This window comes from Notothenia rossii (genome assembly GCF_949606895.1).
Source record: "Notothenia rossii genome assembly, chromosome: 9".
In the NCBI taxonomy this organism is placed as follows: domain Eukaryota; kingdom Metazoa; phylum Chordata; class Actinopteri; order Perciformes; family Nototheniidae; genus Notothenia; species Notothenia rossii.
This window is the reverse complement of record NC_136907.1, coordinates 33,585,684-33,604,300: the sequence shown is the minus strand read 5'-3', so window position 1 is coordinate 33,604,300 and position 18,617 is coordinate 33,585,684. Positions and strand designations below refer to the sequence as shown.

The following is an 18,617-nucleotide window of genomic DNA, read 5'->3' as shown; positions in this document are numbered from 1 at the left end:
TCTGGGTTGGGGTGTCTGAGTGGATTACACCCTCACTGTTTTATTGCAAATTGTGGCATTACCTTCTGATATGAAAGAATGAATGGTTCCTTTGTGTCACTGCTTACATTCACGCTGTGTATCTTGGAATGTAAACGCCTGGGTGTAAGAGAGGCCATTGTATTGTTTCTTCCTCTGCATTTATTTTACAGCTATAGTAATTGTTCACTTAACAACCTAAATGTTTTACATGCAAAATGTGTGGTCAGTATAATATGCTGCCATGTTATAGCTTAAACCAGGCATCCTCAAAGTCCGGACTCCGGTCCGAACCACAACTGTCTCTGGACTCTGAGAAAATTATACTTTTCATAATGTGTTATCTGCGAGACATAGCCACAACGCAACGAGTCAAAATGTTCCACTATTTCCAACAACAAACAGCGCTCTGCATGTCCGACTGTTCCACTGTCTGTGTGTGTCTGTCAACGCATTGGTCCAATCACATGTCAACAGTCTGCGAATCAGAGGCACAGTAGGGCGGGTCTTCGCGGAATGCGGGTGGGAAAAATACGCGTGTTTAAAAAAAAATAAGTCAGAGCGAGAGTTAACAGCTCATCTAGTTGCATCTGTACTGTAGCTAGTAGCCTAGTTTCACCTACTGGGGTGGCATGGGGGGGCAACTGCTACCCTCAAAATAGGCCTTGCCACCCTAGCTGCCACCCCAGTTGGCAGCTTTGTTTTGAAAGAAAAGTTGTGGCTCATCGGACATTTATGAGAGAAATTCTCTAATGTCCGAGTACAAGTGAATGCAGCACAAGACGCACGCCTTGTAACCCCTCCCCCGGCCCTGGCGCGAGCGTGGAAATATGATAGGTGGCGATTTCATTTGAACGGTACGGCGTAAAACGAGAAGCATTCGGACCCAAGTACTGAAGGAATGAGGTATTTGCTAGACCCTCAAGAAAAACGCGATTCTGCGATCGCAGAATTTCCCGCATAATCAGCAAAATGCCGCAGATTTTTAAAAGTCTGCATATTTATCAAAAGGCTGCATAATCCCCGCATTTTTCCACACAAAGTTGAGAAAAAAAATTAAAAAGTTAACTCGTCTTGACGAGTAGTGATTATGACGCAACGTCATCAGCCTGCGCATCACAGAAGGCAAACACCGTCGTGTGAAGGTGTGGAATTCACACACCAAGATGAACAAATCGAATCCATGACATTTACCCACGAACATTTCAGCTAAAGACCGGGCAAAGCAGTACCCCAATGTCTTGCACGAAAGTGGGGGGAAACTGTTCTGTACCCCGTGCAACTGTGTGTTGGAGCATAAAAGGAAATCGACTGTGAATACCCACTTCGATTCGCTCAAACATTCAAAAATGGTTTCTGCTGCGGACAAGAAAGCCAAGCAACTCACGCTCACAGAGGCTTCAACCTCCAAAACCCTTTCGAGGGTTGCAAGAAACGAGGTGAGTAGCCTACAATATTGAAGCTGGTCAGATAACGAACGAGTAAATGAAAACAGAATGAGGAGGAGGTAGGTGTGTGTGTGTGTGTGTGTGTGTGTGTGTGTGTGTGTGTGTGTGTGTGTGTGTGTGTGTGTGTGTGTGTGTGTGTGTGTGTGTGTGTGTGTGTGTGTGTGTGTGTGTGTGTGTGTGTGTGTGTGTGTGTGTGTGATGTAGCTTGCTTCTAGTATGCTTTTTTATCATAGCAACTCTTTAAAAGTGCTCCCTTTCATTCAGTAGTAGCCTAGTAACAGGGTGCGGGAGAATAATCACCTTTTTTCCGCTTCCCGCATATTTCACAACTGTTCGCATATTTCGCAACTTTCCGCATATTTCGCAACTTTCCGCATATTACGCAACTTCCCGCAATTTTCCCGCATAAAATCACATAAAACCCCCGCATTTTTATCGCATAATCAAGGATTTTAGCCCGTATAATTAAGGATTTTGGCCCGCGTTTTTCTGGAGGGTCTAATTTGCGGTCTGCAATGACAGAGAAGAGCCTGTCAGGTTGGCTGTACTCAGCATGGAATCAAAACGCACTAAAGCTGTTGATCTTAATCAGTTTGTGAGGCGTTTTGCTGAACAAGATGGTAATCGCCGCATTCAGCTGTAATAGACATGTCAACTTGATGCTCTGCTCACGGATGAGCATACAAAACTGTTAAGATGATCACCTTACGTGTGTAAATATATTTTTTTCTTTGTGGGGGTCTGCCCCCAAAAAACTGTTTTAAGTCCTGAGAAAGTCAAATAAGACGGTGTGTAAAACTACACTGCCCAGCCAAAAAAAAGTAACCACTTTGATTGAACTAGGCCAGTAGGTAAGGGCTTTCCACTGGATAATAACTGAAGTATAAAATAATGCATGACTGAAGTGATGGAGACCATGTTCTAAAAGAGGAAATAACAGGTCAAGCAAATCCCCCTCTCAGATTCCACAGCAACCAGAAGAACAGAAACACTGGCTGGTGATTTGATTCATCAGCTTTGTGATGGAATACAAAATGCACAGTGCATTTATTTAGCTGTGGATGAGTCCATTGGCACCACTGACAATGCTCAGCTGCTGGTGTTAGTGAGTTTTTATGATGAGGCAAAGGGGGAGTTTGTTGAAGATGTTGGGCCTGACGAACCTCAGTGGACACACAAGGGGGCAAGACATTTATAAAGCAATAATGGGAATGCTGAATGAAAGAGGGTGCAGCTGCCTTTATTCATATCTGTGCAGCTCTTACACTGCGACTCTGAGGGATCGAGCACAGACACAATAACAATGAAAACTGCTGCATACAGATTATTTTTGTTTTTGCAACCTCGTGTTAAGAATCTTGTTATAATTGTTTAAAAGTTTGAATGACCGTAATAAACGGACCTTTGTCTTATTGAAAAAATAGTTTTGGACCTTTAAGATTTGTATTTGAGTACCCCTGGCTTAAACACATTATTTTTCCATTGTGATTTTTGACCATGATTCACATAATTGAATGGAGATTCATACTCCCTTCTAAGAATATTCAGATTTCTGTACATCTGCGTTAGAAAATACATGTCTTTGACTCCTTCAAATTCAGCCTCTGTCATTTCTCATGAAGTCACTTTAATCGGAGCATAAACCCCTTTGGTTTCTGGCAGCCTGAACATTGATGCATTTACCACTCTGCCAGTAAACAAGATAAACTAATGTTTCCTCATCATTGCTTCTCGAGCATCACTTTCAAAATACATGTCATCATTGTAATGAATGTTTTTCTTACTGACTTACAACCGTCATGAGGTTTTAGATGGCAGCTTCTGAGTTATCTGCAGTGATATGAAACCTGCACCTCCTGGTTTCTTTCAAAGCTCCCCAGCACAGTTAGTGTTTTAGGATGAACAGGGACTTCTAGGATACTACAAACACCTTACAGTATAACCAATATACAAGTGAACACACTCAGTTATGTGGGATTACATTTAAAAAGATAACACTGATAGTCTGTGGAATGACTTACTTGGTTCCTCCAGTATTGGTCTTTAGGTTTCAGTAAACCACGTGCACTGAATCAAACCATGTGTAAAACAAACCTATTGCCCTTGCTGTAGGAAATCAGCAGTGGATTTCAACGAGTCTAAATAAACCCCGGAGTACCAATTATGTAAACATATTAAAGTCATCTGGAAACACAGGCTGCTTTGTTTGCTTGTGGCTGTGACGCAGCTTTGAAAGTCAAGGACAGAAAAGGAGCAAATTTACCAAGAATGCAATGAAAATCACAAGCCCTCTCATTTCCCTTTGTGTGTAGCTTTGTAGGAAGACAGAGGCAAAGAAATAGTTGAAGCGTGACCAGCAGTGGATCTATCAGGACGATGTTTGTAAAATGAGCTTGACCTTTTAACGTATAAGGACTCGTGTTCATGCTGGCATGCACACAAAACACACAATCCTTTGTGATGAGAAGCTATTGAAAACACTACAAGGAGACTCAGGATTATTTCTCCACCATGCATTAAATGGAGGACATATCTCTGCTTTCTTCATTATAATCCAGTACATATGGGTTCAAGGCTTTCTCTGCGTCATTAAAGCTTTCTCCCACAGCAATGGGAAAAATATTTTAGCACATACAGTATATAGATAATTATCTCTTAACGTTATCATGATTGAATTGCCATTAATGGTGTGCAGGTTACTTTGCTTCTCCAACCTAATGATCTAATGATTATATCTAGAATTGACCTAGAATTAATAATGTGAACTAGAGGAATACCGTGGAAAACCGTGTCAAAGAACAAACTCTACCTTTGCAATCCTGCTGATTATGCAAAAATGCCGGAAGCTTTAAGAGAACATAATACCTGATGCTAACATTCATTATAGTAAGGATAATTAATATCTGAGTTTAAAACGGACATTTGGGAAGAAAATCAAACCATATATGTCTTTTGGTATATAAAACAGTTCTGTGCGGTGGCTGACCCGGGGAAACGAGCTACAACGGACCCAAACATTTCCATTAGGAGAAACGGGCCGCAGATTTAAGAAAGAATGCACACCAACACCACCGGAGCGCAGCTTCCTGAATGCCGGCTTCATAACAAAACACGGAGCTTAATTAATAAACCATAATTAAATCATAATAAAAGCATAAATATATCATAAACGTGCAACGATTACTCGACTAATCGCCTGAATTGACGACTATTGGTAGACTAGAAAAATATTTAGTTGAGGGCAGCCCTTGTTGCAACGTGCATTAATTTTAGGGTTGGATGAAAATCAGTACCACAGGCTACAGCATATCACAGTATTCTTGTACAGTAGGTCAAGATAAGTATGTCGCTTGGGCAATGCCAAGGATTATGATATTTAATAAATCCTTCCTGTGTTGCCACAGGGAAATTCACACTGGTGAGATTCCGAGCTTACAAAGATGAACTTGATCTCGGTCTGTACATGGTTAATGCAGAGACGTTTAATATATATTTCAAGGATCTTTGCCAAAGTGCGTTTATGCTATGCCCTTTTGAAACTTTTCTCAGGTACAAGGCAATTATAAGGTAATCGTTAATCATTTACCAGCTGATGGCAGGGACCTTAACCCTTTTGTCAATGTTCCTCTGGCCTTATTATTATGCTGGACATGGTTCATTCCCTATTTGATGTGGAACGGTAGGTTTCCATGCTGAGGACCCTCTGAGTAAATGAGGTCAATGCATAGCGTCAACTGGAAATGGATTCAATTGCAGCCATATATTACAAATGACTTGTTGGCTGTCTTGTTACATGACCTTATATGACACAGCTCTGCTCTATGGTCAATAACACTTCCACAAGGATTGTTATCCCCTGCTAAAATGTAGAGGTTGACTCGCAAAATAACAGTGGAATCACTGCCAGTGTTGATTAGATTACAAAATCCCATCTACAAAGCAGTTATCAGGCACGGCACGGGGCTCTTTTATGCCAGTTTGTCAATGCAGTGGTTGTTCTCTAACCGCAGTCCTGACCCTGAAGAGGGCTCTGGAGAATATTTGATCGAGTTAGACTTACTTTATTTGCCTGTGTAGCATTAAGAAAAGCTTTTGTTCAGTCTTGACGACAATGCTGTAAATGTAAAACATATGCATGAAAAGGCTAGGGCATGCTGATATGATTTTCTTTTTGGTTCTGGTTAAAGATGAAGACTGACGTGTTAACCTTCTCAACCCATCTTCTTATCTGTGAGGATTTAAATAACAAGCTTTGAACTGACTTGAAAACCCAAACAGGACAAACAACCACTGTTGCATACTGACTGTTAAACACATGCTTACACACAACATTTGAAGACTAATAATGATAAACATACATGCCTGCATACACACTGACACACACAAATACACACACACAGGAAGCTCTGTAGTCAAATATTAGTATAAGTCCATATGGCATAATGAAACATGTTCTTTTTTGTTTTAAAATAAATGCTGAAGGCCCTCTTGGAGTAGTAGCCTACAGTAAATGTTCTGCATTTATGTTAGAGCAGCGGTTTTCAAAGTGTGAGGCGCACCTCCCCTGGGGGGCGCCAGAGAGCTTCAGGGGAGGCGCAGAGTGAGACAAAAAAGAACGAGAAAAAGACGAGTAAAGTGACACTTGCCCACTTGTGGCTGTCTGTGGAGACCGAGTTTCCCCACCTCGCCGAAAAGGCTGTAAAAGTGCTCATTCCCTTCACCTCCACCTACCTGTGTGAGTGCAGGTTTTCCGCATTGACTTTGATCAAAAGCAAGTACCGGTAAAGGCTGCAGCCAGAGTATGATCTGCGTTTATTCCTGTGTGCATCAAAGACGCAGACTCATTGTTCCCACTAAAGTAGGGGTGAGTGTAATAAGGAAGCAAAGTTGACGTTCAGTGTGTCGCCGGGAGCATATAAGGATTTATCCACCATGTTGAAAATGTTAAAAAAAATATGTCTTGAGAACACGGCGTGCGGAAATATACGGGTTGTGCTGCAGCTAGATGTGCCTGTCCTCTGTAAGAAGGTGTCGGCGACTGACATGCAAGGAAGAACGGCTGTCCACAGGCTGTTCCAACTTTAACAACTGTATTAACTTCCAGGGTAGTGAATTGAACATGCAATTGTAATTGGGTGTGTGGTATATTTTCATGCACGGACACGCATGTTCCACAACACACAAACTGAACAGCACTCAATTTTCCGATCGCTACCAGTGTCCTTGCGATCTTGTTATAATAACAAGTGCACGTTACTGATGTAATATGGTTGAGACCATTCGGGCTTATTCTAGAGGGGTGCAAGGAATAGTCCAAGTAGTGGGGGAGTTTTATACAATATGTTTAAAACATAAAAATAAAAATGTTTTAAAAAGTTATTGTTTCATGTTTTAAGGAGGTGACGCTACTCAGCCAATCAAATCAGTGCAGTCAGCACGATAGATTCCAACACACACACACAGAGACGAGACAAGAGGAGAGAAACAGTCGGAGTAATTTCAAATGGCGGAAGGTAGACAGCGAAAACAGAGCATTTAATTACATTTTCTCTTACTGGACCTCTTTGAAATGCAATTGAATACCCCTGCATTATAGCAACAACAACAATAATAATAATAATAATAATAATAACAGCAATAATAATTGGGAGGGGGGGCGCGGCTGTTCTTATGTTCTCTGAGGGGAGGCTCACCTTCCCACACTTTGAAAACCCCTGTGTTAGAGCTACCAAACAAAGGTTACCTGCTCAGTCACTGTAGACTGCCATCAGGAGCCATTTGGGGTTTAGTATCTTGCCCTAGAATACATCAACATGTTGATGACACAACCTTCCAATTGATGTTCGACCACATAACTCCTGAGCCAAAGTATTTACTGGAAGAGTGTATACATGTCTATTAAGCTCAAAAATATGTTATAGGCTGGTTGTGTAAAGGATGACATGATGAATGAACTGTATGTAGATTTTGGTCTGGGAAGCTACTGCTGAAACACTGGGCTACCACCCCTTACAGAAAAAGCACATGCATTTTATGTGACTTAAAATACATGGGATCACATGTGAAATGTGTGGAATATATCTGCTTTGAACATGATATAACATGTGAAACCCATACATGTGAAACCCATGATGTTACATGTGAAACCCATGATGTTATGTGAAACCCATACATGTGAAACCCATGATGTTATATGTGAAACCCATGATGTTATATGTGAAACCCATACATGTGAAACCCATGATGTGACATGTGAAACCCATGATGTTGTATGTGAAACCCATACATGTGAAACCCATACGTGTGAAACCCATGATGTTATATGTGAAAACCATACATGTGAAACCCATGATATTACATGTGAAACCCATGTTATTATGTGTGAAACTGATTGGTTTTTATGTGAAACCCATGATGTTATATGTGAAACCCATGATGTTATATGTGAAACCTATGTTCTTACATTTCCACATGCGCATCCACGCGTACTGTAATAGTAGCATAATGCAGTAGCATAATGCAGACTAGGGCAGCCTTTTTAAGAGAGAGTGGGGGATACGTGTTTGCAGAGGCGCGGGAAGGTATTTTGAGTGGGGGTGCTGAGGTGCTGGACTCCAGTGAACACTATTACGGGCACTATAGAGCACGCACAAAAAAACTCCCCACACGCAAACACACAGTAAACCCGCGACTGTTACAATGAAGGCTTGATAATCAGCTCACGGCATATAGGCAGGGGTAAAGTGCTATTTTTTACGAGTAGGGAGCGGACCTCACCTCCTCTAGGGGGGTCCGGGGGGATGCTCCCCCGGGAAGATTTTTTTTAAGTATTGAAGTTAAAAGCATCAATCTGGTGCACTTTGAGAGCAACATTAAGAGATCGATGGATACATCTCTCAACACCCAGATGAAACACAACTGTAAGCAGATGTTCTTTTTCTTTATGGATATTTTACAAATCACTCCCCTTTCAAACTGTATTCTTGTTTTACTGCCATATAGTATTTCATAATTGTTTTTCCTTTATTCTCTTATTTTTGTTATAACTATAATGATCATATGAAGGTGTGCCGCGGAAATAATATTTTGAATAATTTTTGACCAAACCGTTTGAGACCCACTGAGATAACTTAAGACTAAAGTTAACTATCTAAACACTTAGAGAGTCCTTTAGCTCACCTGAGCCTCTCAGTCTGAGAGGAGAGCTCTCCTCCAGCTTGTTGTGGAACAAACAGCTCCGTATGTCCGTTAGTGCAGCTAGCTAACCAGATGCTAACAACACGGTCCCTGCTGCTGGCACCGGTCCCTCTCTCTCTCCCCTTCTGTCACACACACTAAATGCGCTATTTCCGCACACACACAGAGCCGCGAGCTTGAATGACACAAGCACACTTTTATTTCCATTCAACTCTCTGATTGGTCTGGTGTCTTGCCTCTGTTGCATTCACTGAACACGGGAAATTACAGTTCTGCCGTCCTTTATAGTGTCTTGATGAGGTTCACGTAAAGCACGGTTAATGTATTATATTATTGAGGTAGAATTGTCCGGGGCTACAGAAAAAACATTCGGGGCAGGCCAAAATATCATTTTACCAACAATGTGGAATTTATTGGCTACATATTACACAGATTATGCACAGCGGGAGCAGCAATAACCGTCAAATAATAATTCAGACAGGGGAGCTCCGCACCCCCTGCCTGCCACTAGCGGGTGCTGCAGCGCCCTCAGCACCCCCCTTCCCGCGCCCATGCGTGTTTGGCACATACATGTGTAGAGCGAGAGAGAGAGAGAAGTTGAGCGAGCGTAGTTTCAGGAAGTGAACGGGAGTAGCAGCAGTATAACAAAGTCAAAAATATAAACAACAGCCTCCCAAGAACATTGAATGCTGGATTTCATCAACCGATCCTGCAGACACCGGCTGTACGGAGCAGCAGCAGCTCCTCACACAGAGGGGAGGGGAGAGACGACCCCCCCCTCCGAATGACTTGAAAGGCATGTTAAAATAGGAGGCGGGGGGGGGGGGGGGGGAACTATGCCTGTCCTTTGTCTGGGAGGGGAAATCTTAGATGACTGAATGTGTATTGTCTATAGAAGCCTCGATCCACTTTGCAATTCTGTCTGCCACCAGGTCAGGATGTCCCTTCACAATCTGAGCTCTAAACACTTAAAATCCATCAGTGCCTAGCAGAGAGCATTTTGCTAACTGGTCAATAAAATAGCTTATAACTCAACAAAGAGCTTACAGTAGCTATTCCCAGAGTACTTTTGAATTATTTACTCAACATTGCAAAGACCTTTTGATGGAGGAGGGAAAGAAGGAAGGACAATGATACCCACATTTCTGATACTAAGCTCAGTGGGGGTTCTAGAACATTTTACATGGGGTGGCAAACGGGGGGCAAGAGGTCATGGCTGGGTGGGAGGGCGGACAGTACGTGGTATTTTATACAGTATATATATTGCTAAATCACGCCCTAACACAAGTGTTCTTAATGCACAAGAGAAACAAGGTGCTCAGACAAACAAACTCAAATGCAGCTCATGATACCCTACAATTCTGTTTACTGTAAGTACAGTAAAAAAAAGTATTTAGTTATAATTAAGTCCACAAATAATATCACCCATCTCTTCCTTCTCTTGCGTTAGGTCATACCCCCCTTCCCATACTATCTTCGGTCAAAATTGGCCGGTGTGTTTTGCACAGTGATATCTCTGGAACCCCTTATCCAATTCTGATGGTTGACATCTCATTTGAACAGTCAAAACAAGTAGAATCAAGGGGTGACAGACAGACTGACAGCAGGGGTGAATTTCATGTTATAATTGTGCAGTAAGTTCAAAGATAGTGCTTACTATACATGACTGTATATTATAAAAATGCTTGCCATGTAGGCTGTATTTACTGGAGATGGAAATGCTTTAGTTGGTGTTGTAGCTGAGATTCTTCCCGTTCCGATGATGTATGGGATTTATTGATTTGATACAAGCAAGTCAGTGGGCCCATCAAGTTCAGCATTCACTGCATTCACTGTGATGAATATAGAATAAGACACTGTTACTGTTTTCCTCAATGAACATTTAGAGAACAAATAAATAGTCAGGGCTCTTCTCTCTCAGGGGCCTCTCCCTCGGGGGCCTCTCCCTCAGGGGCCTCTTCCTGGTCTGTTGACTGTTGGTCATGCTCTTAGTCTGGATCGCTGCTGTCTTCCATTTCTGAGACATCGTCCTCTATTTCTGGTTCAACCTCCTCTTCATCTGGTTCAAAACATGTGTCCAGAGCCTCTAATCGGTCGCCTACTCATTGTGTCAATGAGTCAAATGCATCTGGTTCCAGCTAGCTTAGGGTGACCAGACGTCCCCGTTTTCCGGGGACAGTCCCCGTTTGTATTGGCCTGTCCCCGGTTGAAACTGTCCCCGGAAATGTCCCCGTTTTTTTATATACGTTAAAAACACATAGCAAGGTGAAATAAAACGTTTCATGGGAGGAAACACTGGGTAAACAGACTGTCACTGTGGTCAAGCTAGCCCCCACTTCGGAAAACAAAGTCAAGCCAGCACGCACGTTGTATTGCGGTGCGCGAATATCCTATGCATTATGGTAGAGGCCTGTAAAAACTGCCTTCAAAATAAAAGCGTTTACTCGGTCAATAACAAATATACCTAAAAAACACACCAAACATATTCATATACTGGAGCTTAAATTAAGCAATATGTAATGTGATCAATAATCATTTAAAACAAACTACGTATAACTGAGTGAATGTAAAATGTAAGGATACAGTTATGAAGACATATCTGACATTTCCACTGGGTGACTAATTGCAAATGATGTTGACACCATCTCACAACAGAGTCATTCGAAGTCAATCAAATACTTATTTCACTTCAGGGTGATAGCAGGAGACCCCATCTAGTCAATCAGAGAAAATCCGGACAATCTGATCTAGAGTTTCAAAATAAAATACTTTTGAAATCTCATATACTGTATGGGCTATCGTCCTTCTGTTTTTATACAAGAATAAATAAAAAACTGTCAAATCATCAAAGACTTATTTCACTCCAGGGTGATAGCAGGACACCCCATCTAGTCACTCAGTGAGAATCAGGACAATCTGATGTAGAGTTTCAAAATAAAAGACCTTTGAAGTCTCTATAGCTATCGTCCTTCTGTTTGTATCCAACAGTTAAAATTTTCTAATGACATTGAACCAGAATTGCCCCCTTTTTTTCTTTAACAGTGAAGAAAATTGGATATGTTAAAGATATTTTGACCGCAAAACTCAAAATGTCCCCGGTTTTAATTTTGAAAATCTGGTCACCTTAAGCTAGCTGCGCTAACGGATATAAGGAGCTGTTTCAATGAAAACAAAGGAGCGACAACTGCGCCGAGCACTTGACTTTATGCAGGTAGCCAGACAGTGGGACATTGTGTTGTGTTCTAATATACTCCTGCCAATAGGGGGCGCAGTGTAACCAGAGTATACATACAATGTTGAGAGAAGAAGAGTAAGCCCGGGAGTTGATGCTGTGGCAGTTAAGCATGACGAACAGTAAAGAGTTGAGTACCCGTATCCTCTGTCCCTTGTTTCATTAATTTCTTTCTACTAATACACAACAAATTGGCGACGAGGATGGCCGTGGCTTCTACTCCTTTACCTCCCACCTTTCTTCAGTGTCCGGGAGAACCTACTATGCCATTTGGAACATGGCTAAAAATGTTCGAAAACTATCTGCTAGTGATCGACGTGGAAGGAGCCAAGTGGCCGGATACCCGTATACGTGCAACGCTGCTACACAGCCTCGGAACCGAAGCACAGAGGATATTCTACACATTGACTGAAACGGGAACTACATACAACCATGCCGTGGCTGCACTACGGGCGCATTTCGTGCCGAAGGTAAACGTAATTGCGGAGAGACACAGGTTCCGCCAACGAGTCCAGAGACATGATGAAACAATTGCACAGTACGTCTCTGCGCTACGTGAAATGCTCGTTTTTTGTGAATTTGGAAATGCAGAACAGGATATGCTGCGTGATCAGATCGTGGAAAAAGCCTACAGTGGACGCATACGTGAACGCTTGCTGCTAGAAGACAAACTGACACTGGATAAAGCCATTCAGATTGCAAATCAGGTGGAAATGGCGGCGCGCAACGTGGCCGAGTTCTCCAACAGTGAAGTGCCTGTGAGAGAGATCAGCGCGCCAAAATGGGAACAAAAACATCCCACTGCAAGTAAACAAAGGCAAGGTGAGAGAAAGTCTGAGCAAGCACGAAGATGTTACAGATGTGATTCAGATAAACATATGGCCAATTCCACACAATGCCCTGCTACAAACAAAATATGCAAATCCTGTGGAAAAACTGGGCATTTTGCCAAAGTGTGTCGTTCAGAACAAAAACGTGAAGTGAGGGAGGTCGTTATTCCAGAACTGACTGTTTTATTGCTGAATAATTCTGCCCCAAAAGAGAAGAAAATAATGTGCACTGTAGATTTGGGACTTTCTCCTGCTAACCAGTCATTTGAGATGATAGTAGATACTGGTTCTTCAGTGTCACTGCTGCCGGCTCATGTGTACGAGACCTATTTCAGTCACATACCACTGAAACCTACAAAGGTTCCTCTAGTCACATACTCAAGACAGAGAATCCCAGTACTAGGGAAACTGCATTTACGTGCATTCCATGACGGAAATACTGCCTCAGCTACCCTTTTCATTGTGAAGTCAGGTTCAATACTGCTGGGCCTGGACCTGTTTGAGGCACTGGAAATGGTCATCATGAGAAACAGAGTGGTACTGAAGTCAGAGCACACAGTCAGAGAGATAACAACCCCACCTGCAACTCCTACTACACCGACACCTACTGCATCTGCACCTGTTAATACAGTTTTACCTATGGGCTGTGTTAGGAACGTAGTACACAAAGTAAGAGTGAAAGATGAGGTGAAGCCTGTGCAGCAGAAATTGAGAAGGCTTCCATTCTCAGTCAGAGATGCTGTTTCTGCAGAGTTAAAGCGCCTTCTTGATGCTGACATCATTGAAAAAATAGATGCCTCTCCCTGGGTATCACCGATCGTTGTGACTCAACGAAAGAACTCATCTAAAATAAGGATGTGTACAGACCTCAGGGAGCCTAACAAGGCCGTCATAATGGATTGCTACCCCATTCCACACATGGAGGAGCTCTTCTCAGAACTCAGAGGAGCTACCATATTCTCAACCCTCGACCTGGCTAATGCATACTACCAGCTTCCACTGCATGAGGACAGCAGAGATCTGACTGCTTTCATTACTCACGAGGGACTTTTCAGGTACAAGCGAGTTTGCTATGGGCTAGCATCAGCACCCTCAGCATTTCAGAAGATGATGTCCATGGTGCTGAAAGATTTACCTGGAGTGCAGGCATATCTGGATGATATCATCATTTACTCCTCATGCCGTGCTGAGCATGAAACCCGCCTGAAAGCAGTACTGTACCGACTGCAGGAAGCTGGACTAAGTCTCAACACAGATAAATGCAAATTCTACCAGGACAAACTAACGTATCTAGGACACAGCATAAGCAAGGAAGGTCTGCTGCCAAATGATGACCACATTGCAGCTATTCGGGATGCTCCATCACCCAGTGATCCAGTGACTCTCAGGTCTTTTCTTGGCCTAACATCGTGGTACTCCAAGTTCATACAGAACTATGCAACTGTGGTGGAACCAATGAGAGATGTGCTACGCAGAGCTACATTCACATGGACTGATGAGGCACATAGTAGTTTTCAGCAGGTTAAACTACTCATCACAGACAGTTCACCATATAGTGTCTACAGATGCCTCAGACTATGGCATAGGTGGGGTGCTGACACAGATACATCGTGACAACACTGAAAGAACAGTGGCATTTGCTTCGCGCTCTCTTAGTGCTGCAGAGAGAAAGTACTCTGTGGTAGAAAAAGAAGCTTTGGCCTGTGTGTGGGCTGCAGAGCGTTGGAGAACCTACTTGTGGGGAACAAAGTTCACCTTAAGGACTGATCACCAAGCTTTGACCACACTCTTGGCTACAAAAGGCATGGGGAGAGCTGGTATGAGAGTAGCACGCTGGTCGGCCAGGCTACTCTGCTTCAACTATGATATTGTCTACAGACCCGGTGCTCAGAACCATGCAGCAGATTGCCTTTCCCGCCTGCCACTACCACACGGACAGGACTGCACCTCAGACACGGAACCAGAGATGGTTGCTGCTGTCTCTGCCCTGCTGACTGCTGTTCCCTCGTCTGACTTCACAGATGCCTGCACTTCCTGTCCAGAGTTACGTCAGCTACGCAACTACATGACAGACGGGTGGCCAGCTTCATCCAAAGGCCTGCCTGCTAACATGTTGCCGTACTACCAGGTGAGAAATGAACTTTCTGCACATGAACAACTCATTCTGAGAGGGAGTCACAGGTTAATTGTTCCAGTAAAGCTACACTCACACATGGTATCCTTAGCACACGAGAGCCACCAAGGCATTGTACGCACAAAACAGAGACTCAGAGACTTGTATTGGTGGCCTAAAATGGATGCACTGGTACAATCGGTTATCGCCGCCTGTGTGTCCTGCCAGATGAATGATAAAACAGCTAAAACTCACCCTGCACCTATGACACCAGTCCCTCTGCCTCAGGGGCCATGGCAAAAGCTTGCCCTCGACATCGTGGGCCCATTTGAGACTGGTCCGGTGGACTGTAAGTTTGCTATTACTATGACTGACTACTATTCAAAATGGCCAGAAGTGTGTTTTGCCCCAAGATGCACTACTGCAACAGTGATCACCTTCATGAGATCAGTGTTCAGCCAAAAAGGGAACCCTGTGTCTGTGGTGACAGATAACGGTCCACAATTCACATCCTCAGAACTCGCCTTTTTCCTAGAAGAAAGAGACATCCAACACATCAGGACTACAATCTACCATCCAGAAGGAAATGGAGCGGTGGAGAGGCTAAATAGAGTGCTGAAGGAAAGCATTCTCACGGCACAGAGAGAGAACGCTCCGTGGAAAGCTCACGTTGCTGAGTTTCTTCAGGTCTACAGAGCTACACCTCACGCCACTACAGGGACATCTCCGTTCCAGCTCATGTATGGAAGAAAAATGCGAACCAAACTCTCAATCCTGCCACAGCTTACGGATACTCAGGATCAGGAACTGAGAGACAGAGTGGAAAAGAAACAGTGGCACATGAAAACATATTCTGATGCAAAAAGAAATGCCAAGATTCCCAAAATACATCCGGGAAGCCTGGTGCGTGTGAGAAACCCGCTGCATGTCAAAAAGGGAAAGCCAAAGTTCAGTGAGCCTCTGAAAGTGACCAAGCAGAAAGGACCTCACAGTTACACACTTGATAATGGAAAAACCTGGGATGCTTCACACCTGTCGGTGCTTCCAGAAACATTCACTCCTCCATCAGAAGAAGTGAGGCCTGCTGAGCCAGCTAGAGTGCATGGTGCTCAGAGCAGGAACCAGCGAATCAGAAAGCAGCCTGTTTGGATTGAGGACTATGTCACTTAAACTGTGGTTGAATTAATGTTTGAAAATGTTCTGCATATTGTGATATGTGAAGTTATTATCATTACAGATGGTTTCATGGTTACTACGTAAGTGTCTGTTTAAAATGCTAATGTTATGCATGCTGTTCAAGGGGAGAAGTAACTATTTTTAAGAATGGGGGAAATGTTGTGTTCTAATATACTCCTGCCAATAGGGGGCGCAGTGTAACCAGAGTATACATACAATGTTGAGAGAAGAAGAGTAAGCCCGGGAGTTGATGCTGTGGCAGTTAAGCATGACGAACAGTAAAGAGTTGAGTACCCGTATCCTCTGTCCCTTGTTTCATTAATTTCTTTCTACTAATACACAACACATTGTACGAAAAGTCAGCACACTCAGCACGGATAGTGCGCGCAACATGATTGCAGCGTCCAGGCAGCTCCCGTTCGAGCATATGCCTTGAGTTGCATATAGCTCCAACGATCCATCACAGTGTCTCTCCACACACACACACACGCACACACACGCACACACACGCACACACACGCACACACACATAAATGCTACAACTACTGTCACAAACTGGATGAATGTGAAGTATTTTGTTAATGGAGGATGAAAGCGTAATTAAGGAGCACTATTGGAGTGATTTTGATGGTTATTGGACTCAGGATTAATTCAGTTGGATTCCCGCTGTATGAAGAAATTAAAGGACGGCGCAAGTGGAAACAATTCACAAAGGGATTAAACTGTTTAAAAAACATGCTCAAAGTAAGCCGGATTTTGCCGATGTGTTTATGTGGATTCAAAATTCGTAAATAATCGAATGGAGGAGACCGATCTGATCGGAGCAACTGTGACGAATAATCCAACTGAAACCGGCATGGATAATGACTATGTTTTTAAAATGCGCTTATCAAGAAAAGCCCAGTTTGGACGCTTAACGGGCAGAAGAAACATTTCTATAGAAAGAAAGAATTATACATTTATGTCTTTTTATGCCTTTAATAGCTACTAACTTGAATCTTTATTAAAATTAATTAATCAATTATTTTGTATATGTTATTGTAATGTAGAGACAAGGCTTTTAGTGACAATCATGTATTGCCTTACAATTATAAGTAAAAAAAAAATGTCTAAATATGATATTTGACCTCAAATCATCTGAGGCCTGGCTCTGGCCTGCGATCTATGGCGCCCCCCAGGTTGGGAACCACTGGTCTAATAAATATATATGTGTATTTGTTGTAATAATGACAAAAAAAAACACTGGCCGGGGTCTTGAACGTCTGTGCAAAAAGACTGGACTCTTAATCCACACACAGCTCTACAAAGAACATCTCTGCCTTTACAAAAACGCCCTCACCACCGCTAAGTCCTCCTACTACTCCAACCTCATCAGTTCTGGAAAAGGTAACACGAGAAACCTCTTTTCAACCGTCAGACACCTACTTCAACCTCGCACAACCCTCCTCATCTGATGACTGCAATGACTTTCTGAATTTCTTCAATAGCAAAATCAACACCATCCACCTGCAACTGGCTGCATCTAGCACCTCCAAAGACTACCCACAGTGGCTGAGCTCCACCAGTCACCAGCTCATCCCCAACCTGTCCAATTTCTCTGCAGCTACTGAGTTCTCCATCACTGAGCTCATCCGTAAATCCAAACCTACTACCTGTCAGCTCGACCCACTCCCCACTGCCCTCGTTAAAGCCTGTGTGCCCTCTACTTGCCCCTTGATCACAAGAATCATTAACTTGTCCCTCGCAACTGGAACTGTACCGCCAAACCTCAAAACTGCTGCAATAACACCAACACTCAAAAAACCTGGAGCTGACCGAGATGACCTGAATAACTACAGGCCCATCTCTAACCTCTCCTTCATCTCAAAAACCCTTGAAAGAGTGGTTGCCGACCAACTTCAACAACACCTGGACAAAAACAACCTTCATGAACCCTTCCAATCGGGTTTCCGCTCCAAGCACAGCAATCAATCAATCAATCAATGTTTATTTATATAGCCCAATATCACAAATGTTACATTTGTCTCAGTGGACTTCACAGTTTGTACAGAATATCAGTATGACAATACGACACCCTCTGTCCTTAGACCCTCACATCGTACAAGGAAAAACTTCCAGAGAAAACCCCACAGTTTAAAGGGAAAAATGGGAGAAACCTCAGGGAGAGCAACAGAGGAAGGATCCCTCTCCCAGGACGGACAGACGTGCAATAGATGCCGTGTGTAAATTGAAAAGATAATACATTTGCAACATAGTTAGTCCAAATGTTTTGAAATGCATGTGTGTATAATAAGAAGATGAATCCACGAGGATATCCATCCAGGACTTATGATCCAGGACCGCAGCCACGACTCAAGATCCAGAACTCGCAATCCATGACACAGGACCGCAGGATCATCCATGACTCCGGATCCCGGCGTATATAGACACCAAAAAGAAAGAAATTTGGGGAAGCTGGGTTAATCGGAACATGAGAGTACACAGGTATAGACAGAGAGAAGGAAGAAGTAAGATGTCCCCCGACAAACTAAGCCTATATCAGCAAAACTAGGGGCTGAATCTAATCAGCCCTAACTATAAGCTTTATCAAAAAGGAAGGTCTT

At 43.1% G+C, this 18,617-nt stretch overlaps 1 long non-coding RNA gene across 1 annotated transcript in view; it reads right to left on the bottom strand.

Moving 5' to 3' along the window:
* LOC307018548 overlaps window positions 1-8,779 on the bottom strand; it is a 71,286-nt gene extending 62,507 nt beyond the window's left edge. Inside the window, exon 1 of the long non-coding RNA XR_013802427.1 lies at window positions 8,646-8,779. This is a non-coding gene — a long non-coding RNA (uncharacterized lncRNA). The remainder of the gene's footprint in view (window positions 1-8,645) is intronic.
* Between the last annotated feature and the right edge of the window lie 9,838 nt (window positions 8,780-18,617).